Source organism: Saccopteryx bilineata, chromosome 1, assembly GCF_036850765.1.
Source record: "Saccopteryx bilineata isolate mSacBil1 chromosome 1, mSacBil1_pri_phased_curated, whole genome shotgun sequence".
NCBI classification, from domain to species: Eukaryota; Metazoa; Chordata; class Mammalia; order Chiroptera; family Emballonuridae; genus Saccopteryx; species Saccopteryx bilineata.
The window spans coordinates 57,787,584-57,809,203 of record NC_089490.1 but is presented as its reverse complement, the minus strand read 5'-3'; the positions used below and the strand labels follow the sequence as shown (position 1 = coordinate 57,809,203).

The window sequence follows — 21,620 nt, the reverse complement described above, 5'->3', positions numbered from 1 at the left end:
CTATGTTAATAAAAGTGGTGAAAGTGGACAACTCTGACTTGTACCTGATCTTAAGAAAAATACTTTTAGCTTTTCCTTGTTGAGTATATTAGCTGTGGGTTTATTGTATATGGTCTTTATTATGTAGGTATATTCTTTCTATTCCCATTTTGCTGAGAATTTTTAACAAATGGTCACTGGATTTTGTCAAATGCTTTTCTGCATCTATTGATATGATCATATAATTTTTATTCTTCACTTTGTTTATGTGGTATGTTACATTAATTAATTTGCAGATTGACTTATTTCAATGAATCAACATTGAATCTCAGGAATAAATCCCACTTAATCATGGTGTATAATCTTTTTAATGTATTGCTGGATTTGTTTTGCTAACATTTTGTTTAGAATTTTTGCATCTGTGTTAATCCAGAATTTGGCCTATAATTTTCTTTTATTTCTTTTATTATTTATTTATTTATTTTGCAATGTCTTTGTCTGGTTTTGGAATCAAGATAATGCTGGTCTTGTAAAATGAGCTTGGTAGCCTTTCCTACTCTTGAGTTATTTGGAATAGTTTGAGAAGGATAGATGTTAATTCTTCTTTTAGTGTTTGGTAAAACTCACCTGTGAAGCCATCCAGTCCAGGACTTTCGTTGTCCGGATTTTATTGATTTCTGATTCAATTATGTTAGCAGTAATTGGTCTGTTAAGATTTTGTGTTTCTTCTTAATTCAATCTTAGAAGATTGTACATTTCTAGGAATTTATCCATTTCTTCCAGGTTGCCCAATTTGTTAGCATATAATTGTTTGTAGTACTTTTTGATAATTCTGTGTGCTTATATGGTGTCAGTTATCACTTCTTTTTCATTTCTGATTTTATTCATTTGGGTTCCTTCTCTTCTTGATGAGTCTGGTTAAAAGTTTATCAATCTTGTTTATCTTTGCAAAGAACCAGCTCTTGGTTTTATTAATTTGTTATATTGTTTTCTTAGGTGCTACTTTGTTTATTTCTGCTCTGAACTTTATTATTCTTCTCTTTCTACTTACTTTGAACTTTGCTGTTCCTTTTTTAGAGCCTTTAGGTGTAAGATTTACCTAATTTTTAAAAAATTTCTTGAGATAGGCCTATAATGCTATAAATTTTTCTTTTAAGATGGTTTTTGCTGTCTTAGATTTTGGGGTTTTGTGTTCTTATTTTCATTTGTTTCAAGTTATCTTTCAACTTCTCCATGATCTCATGTTAACCCATTCTATTTTTAGTAACATATTATTTTGCCTCCATGTCTATGTGTGTTTTTTTGTTTTCTTTTTTTCTTTTTAATTGATTCTTGTTTCATACCATTATGATTAGAGAAGATGCTTGATATGATTTCAATCTTCTTAAAAATTTTTAACTCTTACTTAAATGACTTTCAGTTGTATTTTTTATATAGAAACAATGAGTGGTTATTAATGGCACTTGGTAATTTATCCAGACATGAAAGAAGATGTATGAAATCAGTAAATGCCATTTGAAAGAGTCTTCTTTCCCAAATTCTAGATAGGTCTATTCAGAAAAATCCAATGATATTTTACACGACTTTATAAATGGAATTTTCTTCTATTCTTATCCATTTCTTGGAGTTTACAGACCCATTCATATTCTCCCCTATTTAGAACCAAAGGTTTCTTTTTGAAGAGATCTTAGTTTTAAGGTAAAAATTGGTCTAAGTTCCTGAATTCCCACTTTTTTCACTTTTGAATATGTATCTGTGAAATCTAAAGAAGATATTATCCCATTGATTATAGAATATGGCAATATTCTACCTTCCAATAAACTGAAGATTCTGAGGTAAAAGAAATGCAAACATCCCTCCAATAGAGTGATCCAGCCATGTTGTAAAATTATTCAAAATTATTTCAGGTATGTGTTCTTTGAGGTCTTTGCATCTTCTCTCAATTTCTTTATGCAGACAAACACTGCTCATTTAAAAATGGCCCATTTAGCAAATGATTTACTTAATCCATTTGGTGTTTTACAGTCTTCATTAATAACTATCAGATCTATGAAATCTCTTGAGATGTACTGTGGAATAATTTTTTTCATAGCCAGTCCTCTTCTGTAATAAACATGCAAGTTTGGTATAACTGTGGAGAGCTGTTCACAGAGTCATACTGCTCTCCCATGAGGTTTATCTAATGTTGCAATGAGAATCTTGGGAGAAGTTTGTCTTTTGAAATAAGAAGCAAATTCATCTGTAGCTTTATCATAAACAACCTCTTTATCATTAAGGCCTAGTGTAGTTTTATAAGACTCTCACTGGTATCAATGGTCTTGGATATAGGCTTTGGTGGAACCTTATCACCAAGAGCCTCTCTCTCTTTTTTAAGTTTTTTCTTAGCTTCCAACTTTTCATTCTGTTGCTATTTCCACCATGTGAACATCAAGTGCCACTGCTGTTTATTTTTAATCTTTAAAATGCTAAAGTCTGGAGGTAAGGCAGACATTTTGGGGGGCTGGACCCCACTTGCCATTATCTGATCCTCAATGACTAAAGCCTCTTGAGATCTTTGGTAGCAACTTTGCATTTCAATCTTTCTTTTTGTTGCTCCAGTCTTCTCTATGGTGTTTGCTACCCAATCTTCTTAAATGTATTAATACTTGGTTTATGTCCTAACTAACATGTTCTATCTTAGAAAATGTTTCATGTGAACTTGAAAAGAATGTATATTCTGCTGCTTGGGGTAAAATGTTCTGATATATCAATTAAAATTATGTGATCTAGTGTGTCATTTAAACCCACCATTTCCTTGTTAATTTTCTGTCTGGAACATCTATCCATAGATGTCAATGGGGTACTAAAATCCCCTTTTATGACTATTAATTTTTATCTCTTCCTTTATATCCATCAAGATTTGTTTTACATATTTAGGTACTTCTCTGTTGGATATGAAAATGTTTACAAGTGTTATATTCTCTTGTTGAATTGTTTCCTTTATCATTATGTAGTGTACTTCTTTGTCTCTTACTATAGCCTTGTTTTAAAGTCTAGATATCAGATACAAGTAATGCTACCTCAGCTTTTATTGTTTTCATTTGTGAGAAATATCATTTTCCATTCTTTTACTTTTAGTCTATGTATACCTTTTATTCTGAGAAGGTTTCTTGTAGACAGTATATATGTAGGTCTTGTTTTATTATTCACTCAACTACCTTATGTCTTTTGATTGGGGCATTTAAACCATTTATATTTAAATTGATTATTAATAATTCACTGGGGGACAATATTTTTTATTTTCTGTTGCATGAGGTTTTAGAACTATTTCTATATATTTCTGCAATGCTGATTCCAAATCTGAAATTCATTTTTTGGTGCATGCTTCAGTTTTTATGCAATTTTAATTTCTTTCTGTTACAGTTAATGGCATGCATTGGTTTTTAAATTGGAGTTAAAGGGAAACAACTCTTGGATTGAACATAACAACAAGGCAATCAATGTTTTACAAATCACTTTTACATCATTGTAGTTGTTTTTAAATGTAAAAAATTATTATCTGATAAAAATACTCTTATTTTGTTTTAAGATTGAATCATGGCTTCTTCGAGTAGGATAAATGTAAGAATAGTCCTGACACTTTCTGTTTATACTTCAACGTCAAAGGCACAATATTTCATCATTTGTGACACGTGCATATATTGCCTATTTTCAAGTTCCCCTTGGTGATCAAGACAAGAATCAGGCTCCTCATATTGTGTGTCATAATTGTGAGAAAATGCTTCATGACTGGACAAAAAGAAAATGCAAAGGAATGCCTTTTGGTATTCCCATGGTTTGCGTGAACTTAAGGACCACAGCAGTGACTGTTATTTCTGTCTGATACAAAGGGCATTGGCAAGAAAAAACAGCACATGATCACATATCCTAATATTTCTTCAGCAATATGACCTATCCCACACTCTGAGACACTCCCAGTCCCAGTTTTCAATGGTTTTATTTCTTCTAAGGATGAAGAAAGTGAACATGGTGATCAAGTGTATTTTGATCAGATGCATGAGGAAATGGTTGTAGAATATGAAGGGTCCTCTTCTGATGCCAAGCAGTCATTAACCCCTTAGCAGTTTAGCCAACCCAAATTGAATGACTTACTAAGAATGACATAAAAATTGTCCTCAACTTTCTGAAGTATAAAGAGCATAACTGGATCATTTGTGTGGATCTTAAAATGATAAATTTCCTGCTAGGACAACAGAGAGGTTTCACAAAGTATCCTTGCTTTTTGTGTTTGTGGGACAGCCGAACTCAGGAGAAACACTGGACACAGAAGGAGTGGCCAAAACGTGAAGCTCTGGAAGTAGGGATGCAAAATATTGTGAATGAACCTGTAGTTAATCGAGACAGGATCATTTTTCCCCCACTTCACATCAAACTTGACTTAATGAAGCAGTTTGTTCAGGCTTTAAATAGAGAAAGTAAATGCTTTCAACATATTATTTCTGCTTTTCCTGCCTTGTCTTTCGAGAAGATAAAAGCAAGTGTATTCGATACACCTCAAATTTGAACCCTCATACGTGATGAAGAATTTGCTAGGAAGATGAATGAGGAGGAGAAAGCAGTATGGCAGTCTTTTGTGGCAGTTACAAAAAACTTCCTTGGCAACAAAAAAGCAGAAAACTATGAACTTCTGGTTCAAAAAATGCTGTTGGCTTTCCGCGAAATTGCATGTAACATGATCATTAAAATTCACTTCCTTAACAGTCACCTTGATAAGTTTCCTGAAAATCTTGGAGCTGTTAGTGATGAGCAGACTACTGCTGGAGCATCAAACGAGAATGTCCTCAACAAGTACACAAATGCAAGAGCTACAAATGCAAATTTTTGCCTGAATAGAATTCAAATAAGTTTTGCACAAATTTTATGATTAAAATAAGTGTTTTAATATGTTCTATTTTGAAATTGTAGACAAATTCTGATGCAATCATATCTTTTAGTGCATCAGTATATTTACTGTATTATATAAATTATTATATTTTCACAAAGATGCCCAAGAAGACGTCTACTTCATTATGTTAAACTAAATGTTGAAAATTTTACAATAAGATGAAAACATAAAATCTTGAATTGCAAAAAAACTGTAGCTTACAGAGAAAATCTAATGTCAGATTTGAGATCAGCACACTCGAATTAGGTAAGAACAAGTGTTTTTGTGGATGCAACAAAAATTTTGTTACGCAGTGTTATTTATGTATTCCTATTTTATTATTCATATTTATATTCCTTCTTAAAGAAGACCCTTTAACTTTTCTTGTGACACTGGTGTAACTCCTTTAGCTTTTCCTTGTCTAGAAAACTCTTTTTCTCTCCTTCAATTTGAAATGATTTCCCTGCTATGTAGAATAATCTTGGTTGAAAGGCCTTGCTTTTCTTCACTTTGAATATTTTGTGTTAATCTTTTCTGGCCTGCAAAGTTTCTGTTGAGAAATCAATTGACAGCCTTATGGGAGCTCCCTTGTAGGTAATGAACTGTCCTTCTATTACTACCTTTATGATTCTCTTTGTCTTAACCTTCCTCACTTTAATTATGCTGTGTCTTGGTGTGGGCTTCTCTGGGTTCATCTTGTTTGGAAATTACTGTGCTTCTTGGACTTGTTTTGTTTTTATTCACCAGATTAGGAATACTTTCAGTCATTATTTATTCAAATAAGTTCTGAATTTTTTCCCTCTTTATTTTTTTTTCTGATATCCCTAATATTGGCATGCTTTATGTTGTCCCAAAAGCCCCTTAAACTATCCTCATTCTTTTTGCTGTTCTGATTTGTTTTTTGTTGTTGTTTTTTGCTACTTTGTCTTCAAAATAGCCAATTCAATCTTTTGTTTCATCTAATTATTTTTTATTCCTTCTGGTGTAGTCTTCATTTTAGTTATTGTATTCTACATTCCTGACTGTTTTTTATGTTTCAATGTCCTTTTTTATGCTATCTCTTTATTGAAATTGTCACAAAGTTCATATATTTTTTCTTTAAGTTCCTTAAGCCTCTTAGACATAGTGTTTTCAGCTATGTATCTTATAGATTGCTTACCTCCATTTCTTTTAGTTCTTTTTCTGGAGATTTCTCCTGTTCTTTCATTGGACATGTTTCATTGGACATGTTTCTTTGCCTTCCCATTTTGGTTACCTTTCTGTATTGTTTTTATGTATTTGTAGACCTGCTATGCATACCAGTCTTGGCAGGGTGGCATTATGTAGTAGGTGTCTGGTATGGCCTTGTGGCATACTCTCTCTGATCACTTGAACTGGGTGCTGCAGGAGTGCCCCTTGCTTGAGTTATATGTGCAGTTCTATTGCAGTTGAGATTTGATGGTTGTTCACACATCATTGGGTGGGGTTGACCCTCAGGCTGGCTGGCTGTGAGTATTGGCTGTGACCACAGCATCAAAACTTCTGTGCAGGAGTTGTCCTAAGGGAGAAGAATTTACCCAGCAGGGTCTGGTGCCTGCTGAGACCTACCTTTGGGTGTGCTGCTTGTGGCTAATCAGGTGTTGCACTGTTGTGATCTAAAACCAGCTACCAAGTGTATTGGTTCTGACACCTCTTGGGAGGGACTGTGATTCAGGTCAATATCAGATGCTGCCTGTGATCAGTCTGGGGCTACCTGTTAGGAACTACAAAGAAATCCACTGCTAATAGTTGCCTATGCTGAGCATTGATGCAAATAGGTGGGACCACACTGTGAACTGAGGTTGGCTACTACAAGTACCAGGCCTTGGGAAAGTCAGCAAAAGGCCCAAGCCACCTTGATACCTATCACTGCCTGATGATTGCCCATAAGGCTCAGCCACTGAAAGAATCACTGGCAGTACAAAAGTGGCATGAGGCAAAGACTCAAGGAGTCACCAAGGTAAGGTAAGTGGTATTTATCAAGTCAATACAGATTCAGACTCAGCACCAGTCCTGGGCCTGAGGATACTCAATAAAAGTATCAGGGTACACCGATGCCAACTGCCACCTGCCTGGGGCCTGAAGACCTTTGCAGTGGTGCAGGGTTTCAGGGAGTCATCAGAGTGGTATTAGTGAAGTTCATTTGGCTCCTACCAATTAAGATTTGAATGTGTATGAAAAAGCTCAACACAGTAAAGGCAGCACCATGAGCCACATAAGAAGGATAGCTCAACACAGGGACCATGACAGCCATCTCTCTAGCCCTCATCCCAAAGCCACACAACTCAGTCTTTACCTGTATGTCTCTGGTCCCTCCACATCACCATCCCTCCACTGGACACAAAGGTGAGTACCTGCAAGCGAGAGTTTGTGAACTAGCCCTTGCAAGGAATGTCTGGGTTTCCAGCAGCCTTCCATCTCACTGGGACAGATAGAATTCCTGCTGATTTTTAAAGCCAGATATTTTATGGGCTCCCCCTCCCGGCACTGGTGTTCTGGGCTGGGGAGCCTGTTGAGGGGATAAGAAACCCTTGTTCCGTAGGAGGAACCTCTGTAGCTGAGATATCTTTCCAGATTCTCAATGGCCACATGTGGGTACAGGGTCAGCTTGTTTTACATCTCTGCCCCTCCTACTAGTCTCAACACAACTTCTTCTTTCTATCCTGAGTTATAGGACTTCTGTTCAGCTAGTCTTCAGATAGTTATCTAGGTTGATTGTTCTAGAATGTAGTTGTAATTTTGATGTGCTCATGGGAGAAGGGCAGCTTCTACCTATTCCACCATCTTGACCAGAAGTTGCTGTGTAGGTCACTCTGTATGTAACATTCCAACAGGAAAAGTGTACACTTAACCACCTGTTAGAAAATGGGGCTTTCTTTTGACTTTTATAGCTTCATTAGTTGAACATTCAATATTTCAAAGAAAGATTCTTCAGAATATTGGAGAAGAAAATTTTCATGAGAACTTACAGCTGAATGGAGTAGTGGAAGGAGAGCAAATTTGAAGTCTTATAATCTCTTGAGAGCTGTACCTGCTACTTATCGCATACCTGAAGGGCAGGGTTGTGATGTGCATGGAGTGAGATAATGCAAGTATATAAAGTGCTTGGTGCAGCATGTGAGTCATTAGTAAGAACTCAAGTCATTTTCTACACCTCCTCCCTGCCTGCCCTGCACCTCTTTACTGAGTCAGAGTCTAGCAAATAAAAAAGCAGTTATATATATGCCGAACATCTTCCTAGAACATACATTCTTAGCCCAGAAATTAGACTCACTTGTAGTATGCAAAGATGAGGAGGCTGTCAGCATTGCCAGTAAAGATAATAAGGGATTCATTCTCCTGAAAACAAATTCCAGTGAAGACGAAACATTATGCGATGATTGTTTTATAAAGATGTTCTCTTCTTTGTAGGTCTGCTAAGTGAGTAAATTCTAAGCATTTTTAATGTGAATTGAAAAAGACAAGGAATTGCAAGGAATTTTAAACATAGTATTAGTATCTCATCAGAAAATGGGAAAATAAGTGAGGGATACACTTCAACCCAAAGATCATAGACATGGCTTCTTCTGGAAGGAGTATGTGTCTCAGTATGAGCTGCTATAACAAAGTATCATAGACTAGCTTGGCTTATAAACAACAGAAACTTATTTTTCACAGTTCTGGATTCTGGAAGCCAAAGGTCAACATGCCAGACTGATAATGTTTCCCTCTATGTTCACATGATGGAAAAGGAGTGAGCTAGCTCTCCAACCTCTTCTTGTAAGGGCAGTAATCCCATTCATGAGGCACCCACTCTCGTGACCTAATTACCTCCCAAAGGCTCCACCTCCAAATACCACTGCATTGGGATTAAGGCTTCAACATAGGAATTTGGGGGGAACACAAACATTCAGTCCATCACAGGCTGGGTTGCTTTTCTCTTTTTTGCTTTCATCTTTCTCTTCCTGTGCTGCCTCCTCCATATGGCCCTCATTTCATCAATACATGTAATTGGTTTGGATTCTAATTTTATTTAACAGAGCCTGCCTTGCACCTTATTTTTTTCAGTTTTATGAAGAATGGCCTATTATTATCCTTTCTTTTCATGCCCCCAAAGACTCATTTTATTCTTTAGTAAGTAGCAACTTTCACACCAAAGCTGAACTCTGATAATGCCGGATATTAACAGAGTCAAAGCATCTTTGTTTTGGTTTACCTGATAGAGGAGATGAGTTTGTGGGAGGTAAGGAAATTTTGTGCATGAAAATTTGCAGTGTTTCTCTCTGCCACCTTCTCATTTTCCCCAGTTATGATGTCCATGGTAACTAATATCTTCAAATTCTTTCATTGAACAAGATTTGCTCCTGATTCTGTAGAAGTTTTAGATGAACAATCAACTTTTCACACATTTATCTGTACATTTAACCGTGTGGCTTAGAATTTTGTACTTAAATAAGAGTGGCTTTTTTTTAGTGAAAAGATGATTGGATTAAAAGCTCAAAAAATATTGGCTTCTACTTGTGTCCTCTACTATTCATAGATAAGAATCAAATAGATTTCTCTGTAAGTTAGATTTATTATGTTTAATATATTAAAATATGTAGTGCTGACCTTTAGCTTTTGGAAGAAAAAAAATATGGCTCTTGGCAATTGTTCTTTTTCTTTTTCTGCAAAGATGACAATCTCTGGATTTTCTAGTCTTAGAGACATACACATGCTAAGTTTAAATTTCATGATGTCTCCACATAACATATGCACTGTTCTAGAACCTTAGCTCTGAATGAATGCCTCTCTGAATTAAAATGCCAAACTGTTCATCAGTTTTAACGATAAAAAATAGATTATTTTCACATTTTTAACAATATTTTTAAAGTGAAAGATGATCTTGTAGACTCTGTGGTCTGGTCTTGGCAGATGCAATTATGCCAGGAGTTCCCTGCAAAAGTAATTAGGAAAGTTGAAAAAGTGAGTACTCCCCAGATGTGATCTTAACAGTGGCCTTAATATATGACATCAATGAGTTAAATGAGGAAACTACCAGAGGCCAAACATCTAGGTTTCAGGTTTCAGATGAAGTCCTTGCTTGTGCTCACCTCAGGAAATGAATATTGCATTCATAAATTGTTGTTCTTATCCAGGAGATGAACCATAGCAGTTTCATTTAGCCCTAGAGTATTAAATTTCCTTAACACTTTGCCACATTAGAATATGTTTTCCATCTGACTATGATGATGCAATATTTGAAGGGAAAAATCGTTAGCCAAGTGACATTCCATAACAAGCCATAAAAGTTTATGATGCACATAGTAGGGTAATTGGCACAACAGGAATTGAATACTTCCTTATGGATAATATTTGATAAAATATGCATGTATAACAATCCAATCAACCATCGATGGCTACTTTAGAATGCATTTATTTTATTGTTACCATAATGGATTTTACAGTGCCAGAATTTTCATCTTCCGACTCTACTAGAAAGATGAAAAGAAGACTATATTATTTTCCTCCTGCATTTACTTCTCATTGTAATCTTTTGCTTGTGCATTTTATGCCCTACCCCCAAATTGTTTCACCACAAGCTGTTGACAAATGATTTGTTGAAAGCCAAAGCTAGTAGACAGCAATATTTTATTTTTCTTCTTTTGTCAGCATTCTTTTGCACAAATTTCTTTTATAATATTAATTAAATCATTCATGGATGATGTCCTTTCTCCCAGGTTCCAGATTTTCTAAACCTCACACCTGTTTTTTCTTTGAGATTTGTGCTATATAAGCTTATAAATCTTCCTATATTTCCCAGTATAGCTTCTTATAAAATAACGTGTTTTTTTCCCACAAAACTTTAACCCAACTGTTTTCAATAGTGGCAGTCAAGCCTGAAGTTGTCAGTCAAAGAACAGCTTATCAGTCTGAGCCTTTTCTTTTTAAACTTTTACTTGGTGACTTTTGAGACCTGTCAACACCCAGTTGATTTTAGCCCTAACAATAAAGTCACACTCTATCTTCCACATAGAAGCTTTAAGATTAAATTCTGATGTCATATACGTCATATTTACATAGTTAAAACTCATAACAAGCAACCCACAGGCAATAGGATGCAATAACCATGCAACAGAGCCATTTCCTGTCCCCCTTTTTTCTCTCACAGTATGTTTTGTGCAGTTTATTGGATGTGAATGTTATGAAAATGAAAATCGTCTGGGAGAAACCTGCTGGCCAGCTCTGAGGTTTAGAAGAATTTGACTAGAGGAGTATATAGAGTTGTAAATGCTTGGCCACCCCCTACATTATAAAATAGAAACACTTTCAACATTCCTTTCATTTCCAGAAAAAGGAGAGATGGGAGGTCACAATTACATGCTCTAACAGCAAATTTTTAATATCTTTAATTCTTCTACTATTAAAGGAAAACAACTGACATAGAATCAAAAACCATGAAACACTAAAAGTTTTGCAGTTTTCATTTTTAAATACAAAGCACCTACTTCAAATGCACATCAAGGTGAACTTAACCATGGATGGGATTTAAGAGTCAAATCTGCTGTGGCACTTTAAACAGCCAGTGTAGAGGAGTTAAGCATTTTCTTGGCAATCACTTTAGAGCTAGAAATAAGTGTCATGTTAAAGTAAGAAAATGAAAGCAAAAGTCTCTGATTTAATTTGAAGCCTCTGTTGCATCAAAAGATTAGGCTTTAAGCAAAAATACTGACAAGAAAATAAGGCTCTAATGGAAGCACATTATATACCATGTTGTGGACACTTTTTTGTAGTTTCATTATTGAAAGTGAGACCAAATGAAATCATTCCCTTAATAGAGTTACTTCAGAAAATCTTCTATATAAATAAGATCCTAAACTACCATTTTGAAATAAGGTCTTATTCTTTCTGGAGCTGATCTTTCTTATTCAGGTTAAAAGATATACTGTACATTGGAATTTAACAACCATATTTTATCACTACATTAGAAAACATTTGCATTTCTTTTCTATAATACAAGATAGACTCAGTTATATTCCTCATGTAAAATAATATTAAAGAAAATTCAGTGGAATTCATGTTTTAGTGGTTATAATTCTGTCCGCAAACAAAAGAGACATTTTTTAAAAGGCTATAACAGCATTCTTCATAAAGCCTCAACTTCCATAGCTTCCATACAAAAAATCAGATTATTTCAACATTTTTTATTTAAACTATATAGAAAGCTGAAATTTGGATTCAATGGTTTTGTTCCAGCAAATAAAATAGAGTTCCTAGAAGTATATAAGCTTTTTAAGACCCCCAAATGGAAATGTCTTTTTTTGTTATTAAAAGATGCATTTACCTCTCTCTCTCTCTCTCTCTCTCTCTCTCTCTTTCTCTCTCGTGCACATGCAAGCATGCACACAATTTACTACATACTCAAGGAATAACTAAGAGATTTCAAGAAAGGTCTCCTCCATCCAGACTTTAATTTTTTCTCCTCACTGGCTCATGACTAGGCCTGAGGTTCTGCTGACAGAATTCATTCCTCCTTGTTAGACATTTTGTCTTTAATAATTCTCAGTTCAAATGAAAATATTCCTAAAGTAAGAGTTTGTGGAGTCTGTAAACTACCCTGCCACCACCCTAAAGAGCTAATATTGGTCATTAGCAGCATATTGAGAAATAGTTTAAATTCATTTAGAGAAATAATTATTGTGCACCCATGAGTTTTGAGGACACTGCTCTGGGCACTGTGAACAATACCAAGAAGTCTAAACTCCTACCTTATGGGAAGCAAAAGAAACAGACAGATCAGATCAAGGACAAGGAGAGAGAAAGGAACTTTACAATAAAAGGGCCAGAGGAGGAGATGCAAAAGTTAGAGAAAGGAATTAAAATAAGAGACCAGAAAATGTCAATGGAAAATTTCTTCTTTTACAGTTATACATATTGCAACCAAAGAACCAAAATGCAGCAACAACTGTCACATCTGCATCCTTTTAGCTCCCTTTGGAGACCAGAGAATCTTGTGGAGTAAAGAAAATTGGTCATGCCAGTGAATATTTTTTAATTGCAAAAATACCTGCAATTATGAGTATGCAGGTATGTCCAAGACCATGCAGCAAATACCTGCAAATATGCATACTATGAAGTATGCCTTAATAGTAGTGTATGAGTAAAGGGATATTATTATTCTAGAGAATTGCAAGCTTTTGTATAGGTTTTATGAAACTTTAGTTACTAATATAATTGCTGTGGAAACATGAAACTGAGACATACCTCTGTATGAAGAAAATATTTAACCACCTTGTCTTTGCCTGGTTCTTTCACTGTGTGCTAAAGTAAACTAAGGGTTGAGGAAGTTTAAAACAGTCTCTCAGAACTTTAAATCCTGTTGAGTGTAAGCCGCTTAGAGAAGGAGATCGGTCAAAGATTACTGGTCTCTTTCAGTTGGTATCATATGTAAAGGCTAGCTAGATTCAACTCCTGGAGTCTCTGATAGCAATTGCAGATGGAGTAAACTTCAAACGCTTTAGAGCTTGTGTTTAATTCAGAGCAGCACATGACATCTTGGACAGATCCCGATATGCTCATGAAATTACAAATGGAGTTGGAAATCTCATGAAGTAAGTCAAAGATATCACCCTTTATGAGGTATGACTATAAAGTAACAGAACTGCTTTTGAAACCAACATTACAGAACTTCCACATGCCATTTGAGTCTTGTCCCTTTAAAAACAATCAGGTTGGAGGTTCTGTATTCATGTAATTCTTGCTGCTAGAACTGAGCCATAGTCTTTTCTAGTCAATGAAAAAACTTCCTCTTTGGAGGCTAAATCTGAAATTTAAAAGTGGATGAAGTTGTGTAGTCCCAGTTCTGTTGAATAGAGTAAGTAGTAAAACTGAGACAGGGATAGAATTCAATGGGTCCATAAATAAATATAACTTGTTTAGAAAATTTGCATAGTGATATGTAATAAAAATAGCTAACATTTGAGATCCCACAAGTTCTTGTATTGCTCACATTAGTCCCATGATGCAGGTGAACTCATCACCATTTTAAAGTGAAGGAAACTGAGGCACAGAGAGAGAAAATGTCCAAGACCATGCAACAAATATGTGGCAGACCCAAGGAATCAAGCCTGGGAAGTTGGTCTCCAAAGCCCTTGCTTTTGACCACTCTGCTGTATTAACTCCAAGACTCATTTTAAAGAAAAGACCTAATCAAGTTCTAACCTGGTGTTATAGGCTAATGGAGTTAACAGTTCTTCATTATCAATCCTAAACATTTCTAATGTAATAATGTGTGATTATTCTAGTGCTTGGGTTTGATTTTTGGGGCTAGCTTGCAGGAATCCAACACATACCCCATGACTGAGCCTTCCTGATCCCTGGCAAGCCCATCTCGGCAGTACACCTCGGCAGCAGTTGTGGAGGAAGGTTTATAACACAATGCCCTCTTCATATAGGAATTTAAAAATTCTCAAGACGTATTATTTGCAAATGCCAGATTCTCTTATAAGCACACAAACTCACGTGATGGCTACTCTCAGTGACATAATTTACTTGGATTTTTTTTTTTTTTTTGTATTTTTCTGAAGCTGGAAACGGGGAGAGACAGTCAGACTCCCGCATGCGCCCGACGGGGATCCACCAGGGGGCGAAGCTCCGCCCACCAGGGGGCGAAGCTCTGCCCACCAGGGGGCGATGCTCTGCCCCTCTGGGGCGTCGCTCTGTTACAACCAGAGCCACTGCAGCGCCACTGCAGCACCGGGGCAGTGGACAAGGAGCCATCCCCAGCGCCCGGGCCATCTTTGCTCCAATGGAGCCTCGGCTGCGGGAGGGGAAGAGAGAGACAGAGAGGAAGGAGAGGGGGGAGGGGTGGAGAAGCAGATGGGCGCTTCTCCTGTGTGCCCTGGCTGGGAATGGAACCCGAGACTTCTGCACGCCAGGCTGACGCTCTACCACTGAGCCAACCGGCCAGGGCCGCTAATCCAATTTTTATGGCATAATCCATACCTTTCATAAATCCATGCCTTCCATAAATATTAGTTTTCTGCCTTTTTCAAAAATATCCTTGGGCCCTGGCCGGTTGGCTCAGTGGTAGAGCGTCGGCCTGGCATGCAGGAGTCCCGGGTTTGATTCCCGGCCAGGGCACACAGGAGAAGAACCCATCTGCTTCTCCACCCCTCCCCCTCTCCTTCCTCTGTCTCTCTCTTCCCCCTCCCGCAGCCAAGGCTCCATTGGTGCAAAGTTGGCCTGGGCGCTGAGGATGGCTCCATGGCCTCTGCCTCAGGCGCTAGAATGGCTCTGGCAGCAACAGAGTGATGCCCTAGATGGGCAGAGCATCGCCCCCTGGTGGGCGTGCCGGATGGATCCCGGTCGGGAGCATATGGGAATCTGTCTGACTGCCTCCCTGTTTCCAACTTCAAAAAAAAAAAACCTCTCTCTCTCTCTCTCTCTCTCTCTCTCTCTCTCTCTCCTTGGATGCCCTGGCCGGACAGCTTGATTGATTAGAGCACTGTTCCAAAGCACAGATGTTGTGGGTTAGATCCCCAATCAGAGCAGATACAGGAACAGCTCAATGTTCTTCTCTCTCTCTCTCTCTCTCTCTCTCTCTCTCTCTCTCTCCCTTCCTCTCTTGCTAAAATCAATAAGTAAAAATTAAAGCAAAATATATCCTTAGACTCTCTAACTGAAAACAAATTACCTTCTAATCATTGACTCAGCTTTTTGAGTGTTTAGGAGTATAATTGTGATACTGTGGGGAAAACGGCTGTGTTAGGCTTGCTCACTGGTTTACCAACTGCAAGCACTTTGCTTGACTAGTGCGTAAGCAAGTGGCAACGCCACATTGTGGATAGTCTATGTAAGTCTATGGGTGCTTGCACTAAGGGCAAAGGGTGGATGGCGGATTACCGATTGACTGCCTGCCACTATGAGGGGCCATTTTTGCTGTTTGTTTGCCTGAGAAGCAGTTTTCCCCTGCCCGTTTGCTTGTCCACTGTTTGGAGAATCTATTAAAAGAGAATGACCCAAAATTTTTTGGCTCTGCATTTTCTCTACCATCTGCTCGAATCCAATGTGGATCTGCCTAGCCTCAGCCACCAGCATTACAGATACTATAATTTTTTTTTTATTTATTCATTTTTAGAGAGGAGAGAGACAGAGAGGGAGAGAGAGGAGAGAGAGACAGAGAGAAGGGGGGAGGAGCTAGAAGCATCAACTCCCATATGTGCCTTGACCAGGCAAGCCCAGGGTTTCGAACCGGCGACCTCAGCATTTCCAGGTCGACGCTTTATCCACTGCACCACCACAGGTCAGGCCTCAGATACTATAATTTAGAGGCATAGAGAAAGGGTATTTTTACTGATCTTGTTCATGATTCACCCCTGCTATTTTATTTGCTTAAAGTATAGTGCCTGCAGCAGGCACCAACTGAGTTCCAATTGATAAAGACAGCACATGGGAGGAGGTGTGGGGTCTAACAAAGGGCTTGCAGCTGTTGAGAGAGCAAATGGATTAGGCAGCCAAGACCAGAAGCATCTGGTAAAAATGTCACTTTTTTCACAAAATTGACATTTCTGTCATAAACAATAATTCCCTGCTTTCTTTTAACTACATTTGGAAAACATTTTTTTTTAAGCGGGGTATGGGGTTGAAAAGATAGGGGTTGTTTTATTCTCCATCTGATTATTCTTGTCTGCAGAAGAAGAAAGGAAGACTCTTTCTTCAGGCACAATAAAGGTCAAGGGAGTGTGTGTGTGTGTGTGTGTGTGTGTGTGTGTGTCACAGAGAGGGCATGACGGGGAATTGGGCCCTGGGAGACTGGGAAAGTTCACCAGGGTGAATTTCAGGAAAAACACCTAAAATTTTACCAGTGAGAAGTGTACAGCCCTGGCTGGTTGGCTCAGTGGTAGAGCATCGGCCCGGCGTGTGGAAGTCTCGGGTTCAATTCCCATCCAGGGCACACAGGAGGAGCACCATCTGCTTCTCCACCCTTCCCCCTCTCTTTTCTCTCTATCTCTCTCTTCCCCTCCCACAACCAAGGCTCCATTGGAGCAAAGTTAACCTGGGTGTTGAGGATGGCTCCATGGCCTCCACCTCAGGCACTAGAACGGCTCTGGTTGCAACAGAGCAACGCTCCAGATGGGCAGAGCATCGCCCCCTGGTGGACATGCTGGGTGCATCCTGGTTGGGCATATGCGGAAGTCTGTTTCTCTGCCTCCCTGCTTCTCACTTCAGAAAAATACAATAAAAAAAGTGTACAGCAAGATTATTGATCAGATATCATTGACCATCAAACAGATGTTCTAGGATATCCTGAATTTATGCTGTGAAACATGGCCCAGTTCTTCCTCCCTCGTCTAGACCAAGTGCCACCTTAGCCCTAGGGGTGATTCCAGGTGGAGAGATATGGGAAAAAGTGGTATCGCAAACAACCATGAGTCATCCACTCCTAAAGATCCCTTAGGAGGCTTGGGTTTTCGCAGAGACAATGTGGTGATTTTGTCCACTTTAAAAAATACTCAAGTCAGAAACCTGGGACCATCTGAAAGCAAATCTAGACTTAGGGCTGGTCCAGGATTCCTCTGTCCTGACAATGCTCCACTCCTTAGATATAGCCCAAGGTAGGCCTACCATTGTTCACAAACAAATTCATTCAGTAAACATTTATTGAGCATCACAGTCTGCCAGGCACTATTAACATAGTTAGAAATTAGCTATAATCACAAAACAAAAACCTCTACCTTCCTGGGCTTATATTATTGTGGTGAGAAAGAGAAATACGATACAAGTTAATACAATGCAATATAGAACACAGGGATGGTCATAAGTGCAGGAAAGGGGAACAGAGAGTGAAAGGAACAGTTTCAACGTAGAGTAAAATTGAGGGAGGAAGTACAAGTAGCTGCCGGAAGTACTCTCCAGATGGAGGCACTACAGGTGCAATGAGTGCGCCAGGAGGTTTAGAGGGACCACAGAGAGGCCGATGTGAAGCCAGCAAAAAGGAAAAGAATAGAGGAGACCAGAGCAGTGGAAGCAGGAACAGAGGCTATAGAGGGTTTTGTTGGCTTTTCCTCTGAATTAGATGGAAATGGAGTGCCTACATGTTCCAGGTATTGAATGGGTTGCTTTCTTCTGAATATTCTCTCTGTGCTATGAAGCAGACAAGGCAAGTGGAGCTGAGAATTAAATATTTGCGTAAGATTATATTGCAATAAAATTGATTCGCTAAGGACACAACCTGGAGTCTCTGCAGGCCGAGCTTGAACATATGCATCCTGCAAGGTAAATAAGAATTGGAAGCCCTGGACAACCTGCTGAATAGGGGAGCTGCCCGAAACAGTCCCTTTGTGAAACCGTGTTGTAAAGTGTTGCCATAAACTAGTCAAGTACTTACACCCTCTGACCACCCCGTAACCCCCAAGTCCTACCTGCTCTGCAACACTTTTAAGTTCATGATTTCTAAGACTTGCATGTATGTGAATCACCTGAAGAACTTTTTGGAAGTACTAATTTCAGAGGCTTACAACAAACAACTAAATTAGAAAATTATAGTTCCCAAATCTTTTAGACGAAGGAACTGTTCTTTCCTGGAACACCTCATAGATACAAGTATTAGGAAGAAGGTATTTTGGAAATGAAACCACAAGTACAAATCTTGTGCTGTACTGGCTTTGATACTAACAAATTAAAGGACAAAAATAAAAGCCATAGCATGGTTTGGTTGCTTGCTCACTTAATTAATTTATTTCTTTATTTATTTCTTTATACAATTTTGGTCGTAGCTATTGAGTGCTCAGTAAATGTGCTTGGCTGACAGTTTTTGAAATAGCCATTTTTGTAGTCCACTTACTACTATAATGAAGGCAACACTTTATCCATTAAAAACAAAAATTCGAGCCCTGGCTGGATAGTTCAGTTGGTCAAGCATCGTCCAGAGGCACAGATTTGCCAGTTCAAACCCGGTTAGGGCACATACAGGAACATTTCCATATTCCTGTCTCTCTGTCCCTCTCTCCCTGCCTCTCTTAAAAAAAAAAAAAAATTGAAGCCAAGGAAAACATTTGATTTTGACCACTAGAAAGTGTTCACTAACTTCCTCTAATTCCTGTAATTTTACCATAGTTATACCTTAGAAGTAAATTTGCTTTCTGAAGAATTATTAGAATGACCTCCCAAAGATTACCATGATCAATTGTTTTAAAAATCCAGACCAACATACATTTCTATGCCATTATTTGACCAAAAATGTTTTATTGTTTATAGTGATCACAAAATGGTTTTTGTGTTCCGATTACTGTGAAGTTGTTTGACTCAAGAGGAATTATCTGTTTGTGTTGCCGCATGAGCCATAGGTAACCTTCCATTAGTGTTTAAAGGCCGAGGACCAGAGTTTTGATGGTTCACGTTGTAGAAGAGGACGTGTCTGTCTTGGCACTGTCATAGCCCTCACGTCCCTCCCTTCACCCATTCTGCTGCTCAGTGGCCCAATAATTTGAACAATCTCTAAAATAGACTGAGTCCTACCAATCTGTTATGGAAAAAGTAAAGAGCAGTTCTTTAGTATTTTATTTTTGGGAGGAGGAGTTGTTTGTTTTATAGCTTGTTGTAAGATCACATTCTAATGCTTGAAACAAAGCAGAGAAAACAATAAATACATAATCCCCAATGATTGAAGATCAATGAATATTCATTTTTCAAAATTACTTTCAGATAGCATCTTCCACTTAAAATAATTTTAATATGTCTTCATTAGAAATTGTTGAAATTGAAGTGATATGGCCCTGGCTGGGTGGTTCAGTGGATAAAGCATCCACCTGAAGCACCAGAGGTTGGGGGTTCAACTGGAAGTCAGGGCGCAAAGCAGAAGTAATCAATGAGTACACAGCTGTACATGGAACAACTAAGTGAAACAATGAGTTGATGCTGCTCTCTCTCTCTCCTTCTCTCTCTCAAATCAATGGGGAAAATTTTTAAACAGGGGAGGATACTCTTCTGCTAACTGAAGGAGTTTTAGTTTATAGAAATTGTAAGGCTGGTGGCTGTGGCCATGCAGATTTGCATTGAATTCAGGTAGAGAGTAAAGGAACTGTGGAGCTGGAAGTCGGTGAACCAGACCAATTTGTTGGAGGCTCACAAAGACAGGCAAGCCAAAAAAAGAAAGAAAAGGGAAGAAAAAAAAAAAGGGAAAGGAAAACCTGCTTTTTGCAGTGGAGGGCAAGGGATCAGGAAACCAATCACACCTCTCAATGGCCGGGCACTGTCTGATCTCATTGCCCCTGATGGGAAGCACTTATATCCTTACAATAGTGCTGTCACATGCTAATACACTAATTGCACAAACTCTCCTCGCAATCTATGCAACAGGTATCTTCCACGATGGTCCTTGTGCAAGAAGTGAGGTGCATTGCATAAACAGAAACAGTACAACTACAATAAAATTACCAGAGTATAAGCTATGGGTGAAATGAAAAAGTTGTCAGTGGCACCAAGAGAGGCAAATCTTTCCCCTCTGGCAGAATACAGGCCAGAGTTTTGTCCACAGACAGCACAGTAGCTGGTACCAGAGGCCGCCCGGGTGGGTGTGCCAAACCTTATTGGCCTGTACAACAGGATCTAATGGTTCTATGTATAATAAAATGGAAGAACTCATTACTGGCCATAAAGAAATTACATCTCTTCCTTCCTGTCTGTCTGTCTCTATCTGTTTCTCTCTCTGACTCTCTCTGCCTGTAAAAAAAAAAAAAAAAAAAAGTAAAGAAAGAAATTACAGAGGTGCCCTTCATAATGCTGTCCTCCTGAGCACTCAAGGGGTAATACACTTCTACCTTAGGCAGCCAGGTGCTGGTTGCCCAGGGAGTTAACTGGAGGTCCACCTCTAGCCTCTTACCCCATGGTGCCAACAAGGCCACCAATTGTAGGAGGGAGGCCTGTACAGTTCAGGGCCATGTCCATTGAAGCTGTTGGTCTTTAAGGAGGGCTGTTGGGGCAAGCAGGAGCATGTTGCCCTGCCATCCAAAGCCCTGCTTGACTCAAGCATCCTTGGTGCATATCTGCGACTAGTTGGGAGCAGCTGCCCAGCACAGTAAGTAGTGCCTCCACTGGAGCTGGGCTGCCCCCGTCAGGGTCTCTCATTCAAAATCCAGAGCACTGTCCTCAAGCACTGTGTACATCCAATGAGAGAGCTGCTGCCCACCTCCTGTTGCAGTCCCTGCTTTAAGAGTGCTTTATACCACTCGGTGATACCAGCGGCCTATGGGTGATACAGAACATGGTACTTCCAGTCTACCCCCAGCTCTTGAGCCCTTTGCCTCACCATAGAACCAGTGAAATGGGTACCATTGTCACTTTCAAGGACCAGAAGCTATGCAAACACAGCACCCACGTGGTCCAAAGTCTGTATGACTGCCCTCTGGTCTGGGTTACAGGAGAGTAAGAGCAAGCAGACTGGTGGCAGTATCGATACAGGTATCTGCATACTGGTACCTGTCTGACTTTGGTAAGGGCCCAATGATGTCTATCTGCCATTGTGTCAGTGGAACACAACCTTTCTGGATCTGTCTAGGTGATGCCAATTGTCTCCAAGGGTGCTCCTTGGAACACACTGCACATCAATTGCAAGCTGCAAGTACCTCTGCATAGGACACAGGCAAGTTTCATGCCTTAGCTGTAACCCACATAGTTTCTGTCCTGTATGGAGCAGGCACTGGTGGAGCCACTGTGTCACATTATCTGCAGATGCAGTCTCCAACCATCGCACCCTTGCCAA

The 21,620-nt window shown here is 38.9% G+C and overlaps 1 pseudogene; it reads right to left on the bottom strand.

The window, feature by feature from the left end:
- Positions 1 to 1,564: 1,564 nt before the first annotated feature.
- On the bottom strand, positions 1,565 to 20,800 carry LOC136319224 (ribosome production factor 1-like; annotated as a pseudogene).
- Positions 20,801 to 21,620: the final 820 nt, after the last annotated feature.